Source organism: Eleginops maclovinus, chromosome 4 (assembly GCF_036324505.1).
Source record: "Eleginops maclovinus isolate JMC-PN-2008 ecotype Puerto Natales chromosome 4, JC_Emac_rtc_rv5, whole genome shotgun sequence".
NCBI lineage: Eukaryota > Metazoa > Chordata > Actinopteri > Perciformes > Eleginopidae > Eleginops > Eleginops maclovinus.
In genome coordinates, this window is record NC_086352.1 from 26800981 (window position 1) to 26814387 (window position 13407).

The 13407-nt window shown below is 40.6% G+C and overlaps 1 protein-coding gene across 1 annotated transcript in view; it reads right to left on the reverse strand.

Moving 5' to 3' along the window:
* LOC134863739 (protein kinase C-binding protein NELL1-like) overlaps nt 1–13407 on the reverse strand; it is a 210527-nt gene that overhangs the window by 104695 nt on the left and 92425 nt on the right. The gene's annotated exons all lie outside the window — the stretch shown is intronic.

Here is a 13407-nt window from a genome sequence, read left to right on the forward strand (position 1 = left end):
AAAAACCAACAACATTTAAACAGTTTCTGAAGATCATTTAAAAACCTTGTTTGGTCAATCCAAAGATATTCAGTTTAACAGGATTTAAAACAGTATAGAAGGACACAGGTTCATATTTGTATTTTGTGCCACTACTGTGACATGTTTACATACTCTAATGTACAAAAACTGCCTTATTTTTCTCATACTGCCTCATGCTTCACCCGGCTCTGTTATTATTTGTAAGCTGCTTAGAGACACTATATTATTGGTATGCCTTTGAGTACAATGTGTTGAAGTGCTAGCCAATAGAAAGGAAAAAAACAAATAGCATAATTGGGCCATTTTAATTTTTAATCTTTTTTTTTACAGTCAAACAATAAATAGATTAGTCGACAAATTACCCAAGCTTTGATATACTGTAACAATTCCCAAGTAATTTGAGACTGACCAGGTCAGAAGCAACAGCTATATTATTTAGTGGTAACACTGCAGCAAGGTTAACTACAGGTTGAATGAATATGATAATAAAGCACTCATGGCAGGGCTTCTCAAAATCAGGGCCTGAGCTGGGATATTGTCAATAGTAATGAACTGAATGTACATACGTAAACTCAAAGCTAAATTACTCCAGCAGCAGAATGCCCTGCATATGTTAATGCTGCCCCTGAAATTCTGTCCGCTATTAAGATAAATAGTGTTTTTCCCTTGATAGCTCAGTTAAAGAAAAACACCAGAAATTAAAGAGAATGGAAACTTGGTTGCGCAACACTAAGCATGGATGATACATGAAATAAAAGAAGTCTGAGTGACCATTTAACTTATCCTTCTCTGGTGTGATGGAAGTAGTATGTGCACACGTGCACTAAGAGCCAGGGAACAGCTGTGGTGCTGCGTATAGCTGTGATTAATAGCCTGATAGCTCCTTTCACAGAGGCTTTGCGGACAGAGCGGCCTCTAAGGTGGGGCAATGTGATGTGAGCATCCGTCTGTGATTATATATCCTGTGTCTGCAGATAAGAAGACCGGTTAGCCTACAGTCAATCACATCCACAGATTTGCATTAACACGGGAGCAATTCTGCAAGCGCGGATCTCAAACTCATGTCAGTATAAAAAGCAGAAGCGTCAGGAAAACCCTGCTTGAGTGTTGAATCACACTGTTGCTGTTTGAAATTGGTTGTGCATTTGGAAATATTGGCTGTCTTTTTCTACATAACAGATATTTGTCAGTAGTGGCAATGAAACCCAATAGTTAAAGCTTCATGGAGTTTGATCTCTTCCATCTGCCTGGTGCATACTGGGATTGGTTCTGGACCCCTGTACTGGGAAATAACATCCGGCACAAAAGGCAATTAATTACTGCATATGAATGACGAACAATCCTCAAGCCAGACATTGTAAGGTAAGCACATTTGACCCTAATGTGATCCCCCCACTGGCTGATGTATGACAATTGCTCATTAAAATAAAAGGCCGGCTGAAGCAAGAAAGTGTGTGTGTGTGTGTGTGTGTGTGTGTGTGTGTGTGTGTGTGTGTGTGTGTGTGTGTGTGTGTGTGTGTGTGTGTGTGTGTGTGTGTGTGTGTGTGTGTGTGTGTGTGTGTGTGTGTTAGGATTCTCTCCAGCTGCTCCAGATCCCTGTCGCAGCCCAAAGACATGCAGATTAGTTGAATGGATGACCTACACAATTAAGCGTGGGTTTATTTGCTAATGGCCTTTGTTGACCAAATGGGCCCAGGAACAGAAGAATCTTAAGAACCCAATAGCAAACTAAAAGTTAATTTTAGACATGCAACTTGGTTTCTACCTCCTTCCTGGATATTACACTGGTAATTGATCAAAAAGTAATGAGTTGTATGTTTGAGATGCAAGTTTTGACAACTACATGCTGTTCTTTGTAACTTAGCGTTGTGTGAGCATGATGTTAAAATAGATTTTGAAATGGAGATATGCAGAGGCAGAAAAGACTACCTAAAAAGTGAGTATTTTAAATATGTATTGTGTGAAGGAAAAGGCAGGGATGCACTGTACATGTTACCCAAGAGAACAAGATCCTCACTGAAAAAACGATTGTTGCTCATTATTGGTTTTATCTGGATTTTGTAATTGTCATAATCATTAAAAACCAAAATCATTAATGAAAAAATATCTAATTAATCCCCCAGCCCGAAGACCAATCATAATATTGGCATTATGTAAAGATAAAAGAAGCCCCTAAAAACTTGGTTGGATTACATGACTAAACCTACTGCCAAAAACATGTGTCACAATATTTCAAGTTGAGTGGTAAAGTGGATCATAAGCTTTGTGTAGCAACATTGTTCATCAAGCGAAGAGGCGCAAATCTCTCAACACATTATTCATCGTGTCACCCTGATCACTGGCCCAGGCTCAGCCATTCAGACGGACAGCATGTGCCCTTACAATACTAGCTGCCCTGTCATTATGGTAATGGTGCTGGGTGTCAAAACCCTGCTGCTGCTCTCCGACAGGATAAACACTTATCACATCATTACACACCATTATTGTTTTTAATGAAGTCAACAAGCTCCCAAGCACAGGATACCCTCTCAACGGTTGACTCATTAAATGTTCCAACATGTGAATAACCCACGGCTCACTTATCAAGTCACTCAGCTTTCCTCGAGCCTGCTCACCTCCTCCTCCTCACCAAACCACACGGACAATCAGTCACAACTCCGGCCTGTTCTGTTACTGTGACTGATGGAGATGTCCTGATAAGAGTAAGGGCAATTTATCTTTGAGCCAATATTGGATTTTGTATTACATTGACCCTGCCAATGTAATGGAGGTTCTCTGGGGTGAAAGTAAATAGGTACATGGTGTGTTTTAGCATTAAAAGTGTTAAACTTAAAGATAATGAAGTAATAAATGAAACTGGGTGTAACAGAGCTTAGATGGCAAAACTGCAGTCATTGCCATCTTAGCGGGACTGTGTGCAGAGGGTTGCTGGATCAAACCCCCAATTAATATAAGTTTGTTAATTGCTGGGATTTTTACTAACTTGTGTGCCCCTGAGCAAGGGACGAAAACCCCAAATGCTAAGTGATATGCTAATTTTTCATAACTAGTAAAACAGTCATAAAAAACTACATCCTATGTTTTTTTCTTGAACAATTTTTGTTACTGTGGTTAAGGTGTGAAAGAGAATTCCTAAAAAGTACCTCAGTAAGGAACCTTTCCTGAGCAAACACAAAACATTATTCAACTGCAGCCTGAGTGGAAAAAAGTCCCTTTGTATGTTAGTGTCTGCCAAATGAGTGTTATGTAATGTACTGGGCAACCTCCATGTGTGAATGTGCGTGACTGTGTGGGTGTGCATCTTCTGTCTGAAGAAGACAGTTGGCATTTGCAGCAAAGTACTTTGATAATTACTTATATACTTCACATGTACTCAAAAAGGACAGAAATGTCTAACACCAGTGTTTAAGTGGTATGTGTGCACCTGTTCACCAGCTATTAGTAGTTCATCCATCAGGAGTTACAAACTTGTCATTGGGGAGCTCATCTCCACTCACGACAGGACGTTCGTCACACGAGAACACACCAAAACTCCACCAGCTGCTCTATATTAACACTCAACCTTTCAATAGAGCCTTCTGCCAGTTACAAAACATAACGTTTAAAGCCTTTCAGGTGGAAAAAGAGGAGACAGGTTTGTGTTTCTTCACTGGCAACAACTTTACACTGACAACACTCAAAGAGTTGCCATTACATGCTCAATCTCTCTCTTTATACCATGTATTGTAATGGTTTTACTGAAATAGAACAAGCCTGACCCAACCCTAACCCTTACAAGATTAGGAGGAAGTTCATTTATTAACTAGTTCTCTAGTGATAACACAAAATGTGTTTGAGTGACTTTTTAAACTCTCTGATATTTCTCACTAAACAAACAAAAAATGTTAGAAATGCATGACCACAGGGGGAAAACAAATCAATAATCCAATGTTATCAGATAGCTAAAGCGGGGAGCTAAGAAGTAAGACAGTTATTTTTGCTCTTTTTTCCGGATTAGTTAATAGCAAACAACTACCTACACGTACATCTCCCCATACCTGTTTCTCCTCAACCCCATTAGAGAGCACGACTGGTGCTCTGCATCGCAGGAAACAAAGGTTTTCCTGAATTAAATAAATCGATAAATGTTTCCTTCACTGTGGTATACAGTAAGGCTTGAACCGCTATATCCGGGACATACTACACTTTTCAAACACAGCACAGTTGACATGCTTAAGGCAACAGGTGAAGCGCTGAGAACTCTTTGAACTCTGAGCGTCTGTATTATAGCCAAGAGTGTTCTGAAGATATTCTTGGGGAAACTCAACATGAGGCTCCCACTGTTTCTATGGGACTATTGAAAACCCCTTTGAAGCTTGATGTGCTGAGTTCCCTGAGTTCAGAGTTGAAATATATTTTACTTCAAGCACTTAAAGTTGTTGACACCAATGCAGGCAAAGCTTCAGGAGACATATAGCCATAACAATATCAACACAAACAATGAGACAACAATGTTGCAAAGGGAATGAGGAAGAAAATCTTAAGCGACTGAAACCGATAGGCAGAATCACACCAACACACTCAGACCAAGATTAACTGCAACTAAAAAAGGACACAATATATCTAATATTTAAAAAGCACAGGACAGTCAAGGGACAGAAAGACAAAAGACTATCAGCTTGCCCTTACTGTCACAACAGTATAAAAATAGGATTATTTTTGAGCATTTTGGATAAAAACTATAGGCTCAATTTCATGGGAAACTTCAGTCATATCAATGACAAAAACAGTTGTTTGGTGAGCATTTGTTTGATCGAGTGACCATTGAAATGCTTCACATTTATATAAATGGATTTTGAAATGCCTTTGATAAAGCTGTATTTTTGTATTATAGCTGCAGGATTCAAGCTTGACAAAAACGTGTAATTTAATAAAAGGTCCGACTTCAGAGGTTTGTTTACTTGATTGACAGATACAGTATCTCCTGCTAGCACAGTGAGCCATGACCTCAGATTCCCCCGAGCAACCCGCCTGCAAAGTAATTGTGCAGCTCCAGTTACTGCCAAAAAGCAACAAACTGGAACTGAAAAAAAATGTCCTTCACAAAGCCTCATTTTTTTAAACAGTGTGTTCCATTAGATTGAAGCATTGAAGGCAAACACTGGATACTCACATTCAACTAGATGAGTTTGTGTATGTACGTTATTTATAGACCTGATGTGGCATCATTACTGCATCCCTATAAAGTCACAGCTCATCTTGGTTGCACCGGAGCATTACATTAGTGCTGTGACAGTTACAACTAAAGGTTGTTGGTGGGTTTAATTGTCAGCGGTTAAATGTGGTGTGAATGTAAGGCTGCCTGGCAGAACCTTTGGGTCATAAACCACTCTGAGCTGTCGTGCTTTGTGGAGCGGAGCAGAAAATCACTGCTCCAAGGGAAAATCCTTGACAGTACTCTGACGGCTAAAAATCAATCCCCAAACAAAGCTCAACTTCAGGATAAATTTAGAGTCTTGGCATATAAATGTATCTAATAATTCCCTCAAAAAGGACTACAGAGCAATATATTTATGTATTGACTCATAACTTTATATACTGTATATTTAGACGGACCTGAATGATTTGTAATGTACGCTTCGGATACAGTTTTATCACAGCCTTTGCATCCCTTGGGCATATTTGAAAAAGCAGTCAGTTCAGTAGCTACTGTACGTGTAAGAGCCTCACTTAGTTCACTGACACACAACTCGTTTCTTGTCTTGTTCACCTCAGTGTGTGTGTGTGTGTGTGTGTATGTGTGTGTGTGTGTGTGTGTGTGTGTGTGTGTGTGTGTGTGTGTGTGTGTGTGTGTGTGTGTGTGTGTGTGTGTGTGTGTGTGTGTGTGTGTGTATGTGTGTGTGTGTGTGTGTGTGTATAAACGGCCAAGGACGGTGTCTTAGCTAAGTGGAGATGACTGATGTCCTCGCAATCATAATTGTGTCATTACCAGCCGGTGGAACACGATCATTAGTCCCTGCGGTCTCTGCTGTGATTAACATATTGGGCATGACCTAAAAGACAAGAGGAGAAGCATCCGACCATCTCCAGACTCGACCGGAGCCATATCTTCACCTTTCGACAAGACACACACAACACATGACCTGAGGTGATCTCTTTTTCATTATCTGTGTTTTGATGGTAGTTGGGTCCCAAGTCAGGTGCCAACTCCTTGAAGATCTGACTTTGAAGACTGAATATTTTGTTACGGGTCAATACGGCCTGTCCCCCTTGTTTCACAAAGTATTTTCATGCAGACAAAATCAAACGTTACTTTGGAATGTCAGTATCCCAGAAAATCCCTTACCTAGTAGTAGTACTAACCCTAACCCTATGCTTGTACACTCATTATACCTATTAACAGATGTTTGCCAATACATATAGTACCTGTTGAAGAATGGAAATCAAGCGTACATTTTGTTAGAAGCCTCAATATCTTGACAGCTGATTTTCAGATTAGTAAAAGTAATACATATTATTAGTGACCTGTTTCACGGCCAAGTGAAAAGTCACAACCTCTAACCTAAACCCAGGTATCAGGGAATTTCCCTTACTCACTGCTGTTTACACTTTTGTGAGGCGTTCAAGTTCAACTTATCATTGGTAAAATCAAGCACCAAAGGCCAGACTTTGGTGAGACTACAATGGAAGTTCAACAACAGTCCCCTTCTCTTCAGTGCTCCAAAGGTACCACTTTTATAGGCTGTGTCCTTTAAAGGATGGAGCAACTGAATTAGGACAAAGACAAAGTGTTTGATTGATGGTGTGTAACAGTACCTGTAGGGATCTGTCGAAGTCAGCTTAGACTATATCTCTGCTGGTTGCCTTCAACACCCCTTTGGCTACAGGATCATTCTTTTGCCTTTTGAAAAAACTTGAATTTGTCTCATCCACATTCACACTGCAACTGCAGCTCTAGTACTAGTCCTCTGATAAGTGCTGTGTTTACTGAGTGTGTTCCTGCATCAGAGAGAACAGTCTCCCATTTCAGAAATCCAAGCCCTATCATTTTGATCAATGAAAACACCAGAACGTCTGTAACTGTGAGATAACTGTGAGACAGCCCTCAGCTTTATAAAAACAATTGTGTTGCTTGAATTGAGATATGTCAGTCAAAGTTTATTAAATTAGGTCTGCCCCAAAAACGATGACAGTAGTGATATGATATTTGCATTAATTAATAAAGACTTTTTTTGTCATCAGTGTGATGGAGGACAATTTGGTTTGTTAATTAAAACCTGACAATCACTTTGGCAATCTGATGACACATCACAATCCACCTAATGTGAAAATAGGTTATAGCAAACACTCTTGGTGAAACACTGATGCTAATTATATAAACCAGGCTTTTAGGTAATGTGCATTCACTCTCTTTAGGCTACTTAGAGCAACAATGTTTTTCAGGCTGGCATGGTAGCTTTCAGGCTCGAGTCCAATGGAAATGTGAACAATTTAGCCCATAGACCATGCAGAGAGGCAAGCCAGCAAGGCCTCTGGCTGGAGGATTATCACCCCAATCCCCTACAGCTGAGAAATGGTCAGGAAATTGAATGGGAATAAGCAGGGATAAATAACCATATGAAGAATGAGGCGAGGAAACGGAACGATGCCAAGGACAGCGTTGGCTGTGTTGGAGCACATGCAGTCCGTGCCGTGCAGATGGCAGAGATGGATGCCACCCAGAAGATAGTTTGAGAAGTGGGACATAGAGGGAGAGAAGGGACACACACACACACACACACACACACACACACACACACACACACACACACACACACACACACACACACACACACACACACACACACACACACACACACACACACACACACACACACACACACACACACACACACACACACACACACACAGTTCACTGTTGTTCAGTGAAATGACCGTAATTCCTTACAGGTCTTTCAGTGATCTTTTACCAGAGTGCTCACCCACTGTGGCTCCGGTAGACCTCGGCCAGTTTCACAGTAGGCCGAGTCAATCCTCCCGCCTCACACAGAAAAGCTCTCCTTACACTCTTCCACTTTCAGCTTCATGGACAGCACTTGGCTAGCAATACTGCCCAGACTTTTTGACACTGTCCTCTCTTTTGTTTTGTTTTCCCCTTGATTGTAGGTCAGCTTGTTTGAAGGCAGGTAAACTAGCTTTTCAGTTTAATTCTACTGGGATCTTGTTTTTGTAGTTCCTTGATCTCAGCAATTGAGGACATTTGAGTTTACAAAACCAGAGGGATCCTTTAACTGTATGAGTTTTGCTTTGGTGAGCAATACCCTTTTTTTCAAGAAGTCCGGGTTTTAGAAGGCTTACATTGGTCTCCTGGCTGAACGGCATGGATTTTATACCTCCTGGTTTACAATATTGGGAAATATATACACATTTATTTTGAGGGATTTAAAATAATTGCAGTGCATTACTTTCTGAAGGTATCACGACCAAAAGTGTATGACAACAGCCTGCTGAGTTACGTCAATTAAAACTTTGGAAGCTACACAGTGCAATCGAGGTTTAATCTGTTGGTTAATGAGCACTCAGGCAGTTTGAGGTTAGGGGCCTCCCTCAAGGCCCCTTCTGCTCTGGTAATGAGAGATGGTCACCAGCTGCTGTTTTACTTTCACCACTTAGACTTATCATGCTGGTTGGTAGAATGAACCCTTGACTTAATGACAAGAATTTTGGCGGACACATTTTTCTTGACCTGTGGGTTAGCTGGTAAAATGTTGGTATGGATCCAGCCCTTAAGAAATGATCTATTGTACTTTTGAAGACCTCTGCCATCCCTTATTCCTGGAATGATGGCATTCATCTATGAAAGAAGACTTTGTTATGTTATGCTTTCCAATTTAAAGCATAACAATTTGGGAAATATTGAAGTTCTGGCAGACTTGATTGTACCGAATGGTTGCATTCATGAGACATTCAAGACAATTTCTTCCTATATGTATTACAAGTGGCCTGAACTTGAATAGTCAAAGAACAGTTCAAGGTTCATCAAAACAACACTTTCTGTAATGGATGAGAGTGAATTCTAATCCAGATCGAAGACACGTTGAATGTCCTAGAACATGAAGCCATAAAGCAAGGGTCTAATCACTTTTTCAAACTCCAGGCAAATACCTGTCATTTGGTTTATTAAGGTGCAGGTGGGACTACGGGGACTTTCAGGCTGATGAATTGACGTGTGCTTTGTCTTGGGGGACGGACGACAAACCTTAAGGTAGGGCAAAGCTAACAACAAGATTTTGGCGAAGGATGCACTGCTGCCGTTTAGCTTGTTGTGTTTTTATCTACTGTACCTTACTTACCGCCTTTGCGTCCTCTTTGTATCCTCCCCCCACAGCTAACCCAACCCGGACCCCCTACCTCCAGAACACACAGAACTGCAGAGGAGCAAGCGATGTTGCTCATTCGTTCCCTGTCATTACATCCTTGCTTTAACACGGCAGAGGCAGAGTTCCCACAGAGAACCTGATTGATTCACAGAAGGACCAACACAGCCAATTACTCTTTAATGCCACTGAGTGAGAGTCAATTCAGCCAGCGGCACTAACCAATGCTACAGAATACAGACACACACTACAGCTCCCATCATAGCAGTCTGAATAGGACACATACAGATTATCTAAACTGCTCCACAATCAATAAGTCCCTTTGTTTGCATGTTGTCTCTTAGCGCACATCAAATTGCTTCTAACAGCGCTGCGTTGCAAACATTTTTGTTAATGACTTGAACACGATGGAGTCTGTGATATAGCATGAGTACAACCACCTTGACACATCAGAGCTGTGCATTCCCATGTTATTTCTGCTTCCTGGCCTCCAGACTCAGCGGGGAAAGGTAAGCAGAAGCTGTCAGTTTTAGCGGATTAGCTGTAGCATAGGGCCAGTTGCTGGAGACACATTGCGGTTTCCTGAGCTTATCTAAAAACCCAGGACAACTACACACACTAGCAACACACAACTTCAATCCTACAGTGGAGGTCTTGCAGGCTCTGCCCCTGATTAGCTTACTTCCAACCTCTGTGGATATGATTCCTGCAGGTTTGCACTACCAGGGATCTGTCTTTATTTCTGTCCGTTTGTAGCTACACAGCCTCCCACCACCATGAATGTTTTCGTCAGTGTACTGGTCCGTACAACCCAGAAGCCAAATGCCCAGCTCATCTCAGCTCATCTACTTACTTACGATAACAGCACCTTTATCGGGCAAAGCTACATAGACAGATATGATTGGTAAAATCCGCCACAAATTACTTCCTAAATCCTAAATTGTCCATCTTGGGTGTAAGGGAAATGGATGCAGTAATATCAGCTGCGAACATCTCAGTAACTATTGCTCAGGACTTGAGGACAAACTACATGGATAGCATTTGCTGTGCCAGCAACCTTAGCCTTGACAACGGTTGTTCAGAATGCCTGAAAGGAAAACCAAAATAATGGCATTTAAAGAGTCAGTGGTCCCAAGTTACATTTTTCACCCATGTATGGCGATCTCTAGCCATGCAGATAATATTGGTTTTATGTTCTGAGTTTTTAAGATATCCATTTTGAGTGTCCCAAACAAAAGTCAATTTCAAACTGTGAAACAATCTACAAAAAGTTAAATTCTAGAAAGTTATAACATTTATGTTTACATTTTTATGGTAACATCTTCTTTAAGGTTCATATCCCATAAAACACCATATAGAAAAGTGTTCCAAGATAACAAGTCTGGGTTATTCTGAGTAGGATATTTATTGTTCTTCTCAGTTACTGAAGATCTGAGTAGAAGTGAGTCTGACATGTGATTTGCGTGGTTGTCACACTATCACCCAAACACTCCATTAAGGAGAAAGCTGTATGATCAGCAAAGTAGGATCGCTTTGTGGAGATCATTCACAGGCATCTCTTCCCAGGGGCTGATAACAGCAGGAATCATACTGAGATGAAAACATAACCAAATTGCTCTGCACTGAGAGGCCTGTGCAAATATAAACTACAGGTTACAACATGTTTCGACTGAGGCGTCATCAAATTTGCTTTGTAAACTAGATTGTTTATTTAGAGGATGGCCTAATCTTATTAAATGGAGGACAACATCAACACTGCAATTATCATTTTATTTGGTTGAACTGTAAAGTTGTCTACATGTACACTAAATCAAAGCAAAGCAGATAATCTAATTTATAGATTCAAAATATAGTTGGGCTTAAGGCCATAAGGACTGTTTCAATAAAAATGATGCATGATTTAATATTTTTAGGGGACTTTTTTTCTGTTCAGTGTAGTGGAGTTCATTTCAATTCATTATTTTTCTTCTGAGAAAAACTGATAAAAAGCATATCAAAGTTTTCTGTGTGTCCCAAACAACCATGCCAATCTTTACACTTTCCTTTGGGGCCACCAAGTACAAAATGGTCAAGAAAAAGGATTACAGCTGCTGATTTTATGAAACACACTGCATTGACATGTTCAAGAGTGATGTGGCTGCATGTACTGTTAGCACTGATAGTTAGCAGTCAAGTGATTTTATTGAGCATTTTTACAATTGCTGTAACTCATTGTGATTAGGACGCTCCTGCTTCAGGAATCAGGATTACCCATCAATTAAATAAATTACACAAGACATTTGCACAGAACACATAATTGTCCTCAGTTATTTATTTAAAAAATAAATATTTCACTGCTTTTGTTTTACAAAAGTATTTTGTTTTCCTCTGCAAATTTCACCATGTTTCATGACCTCAACCAAGATGTCTGAAATGTGTTCAATAAGCTCCAGTTGCAGTGCCTGTGACACTATTAGCACCAAAGTCACAGCATGTTATCAGTGAGTGGTAAAAGCTGAAGAAAGAGAGAGAAGATGGGAGTAAAGAAGAGAAGAAATGTGCTTTGGTGTCAGTGGAGATTGACTGGAGATCAGCAACATCAGAACAAGCCTCCCCAGAGCCTGAGAGCTAAGGGGACACATCAGAGAGGCCGGTTCTTAACCCAGGGAGCTCTGTTGCTACGGAGCTAAATGAGAGTGTGCTGAACAAACAGAAAAATCTGTGTGGGGTTTCATGTGTCAGCCTCACACTGGGCTCTAATCATATTACCCATAGCAGAAAAAAATTGGGGTCTATAAGCCAAATAAAAACTGCGGAAGAATGCAGCCCCAGCCGGTGATTGACAGCAATGTGAGGTGGTGAGGGAGTCATAACATTTGCATCAAATCCATGTTAATTAGACTCAATTAAACTTAGCAAGTAGTACTGCAAACAAAACACACAGCTGGCGGGGCGGTGAAAAACATCCACCTTTACATGTCACACAAGGGCAAATCGGTGTTTGAGTTGCACATAAGAGTCCCAAGGCACAACAGGAGCTAATGTTGCCATTAATGTATGTGGAGTGACCCATGAGGGTTCTTAACAGCATGACAATTCTCCACAATAACCTCCTGAGACCATTTCTATGGAAATAAGCTTCATCTATGCATATGTGAAAATACTTGACTCGACTCGATCGTCTCACTAACTGCTCTGGCTTTTCCCTAATGCCCTCGCCCATAAACATTTCCAAGGATGCGCTGTAGTGATGGAGCCTTTAATTTGAAACAAGGAGGAGGAAGGAAGAGCATTTGAGGCACTTGAGAGGCTGTTAAAAAAAGTGGGTTATTTTGGGTATATATAAAGCTGCACAATCTACAGTAGCTGCTCTTTGCTTCAACATTAGCTGCATGCTGGGATTTCACCCACCCTGAAAACAGTGCAGCCTCTGTGGTAACAGCCGGCCATTTGGGAGGAGGGTCCCCGCAGCACTAGCTGGGAGACAGAGAATGATGTTGTTTCTCCTTAGCTGATGCAACTACTCTCAACATCCACTGCTTCTTTATTTGGAGCATTATTGTTTTGAGCTCAACTCAATGTGAATATATCATTTTTTAAGATATGATTCACAAGCTGTCAGTAAATTAACAACAACAGTGTTACTTCCTTCAGAGCTGGAACAAGATATAGTGGTAGATCTGCAGGGACTCTAAACATATCACTGACAGCGTAAACAAAAGCTGACGAGGATAATTAGCCTATGGCAAATCCATAAGCACAAACGTTAGAAGCAACAGTAGGCTAAATGTAGCAGTGTCAGGTGGTGAGACACAGAGCTGGAAAGTGAGATGCAGTTGTTTCTTTTATCAATGGTAATTACAGCTTTAACAGTAGTGCCTCAAAATTAACACTATGCCTGTTTCACGAGGTTTATCTGTTTGTTCTGAAAAAATATGGGCAATACTGATTCAACATCCATGTATATATATATATATATATATATATTATATTTTATATTGACATATTTTGTATCTACGTCTTGAAATCTTAACGGGCATAGGTTTCGTTG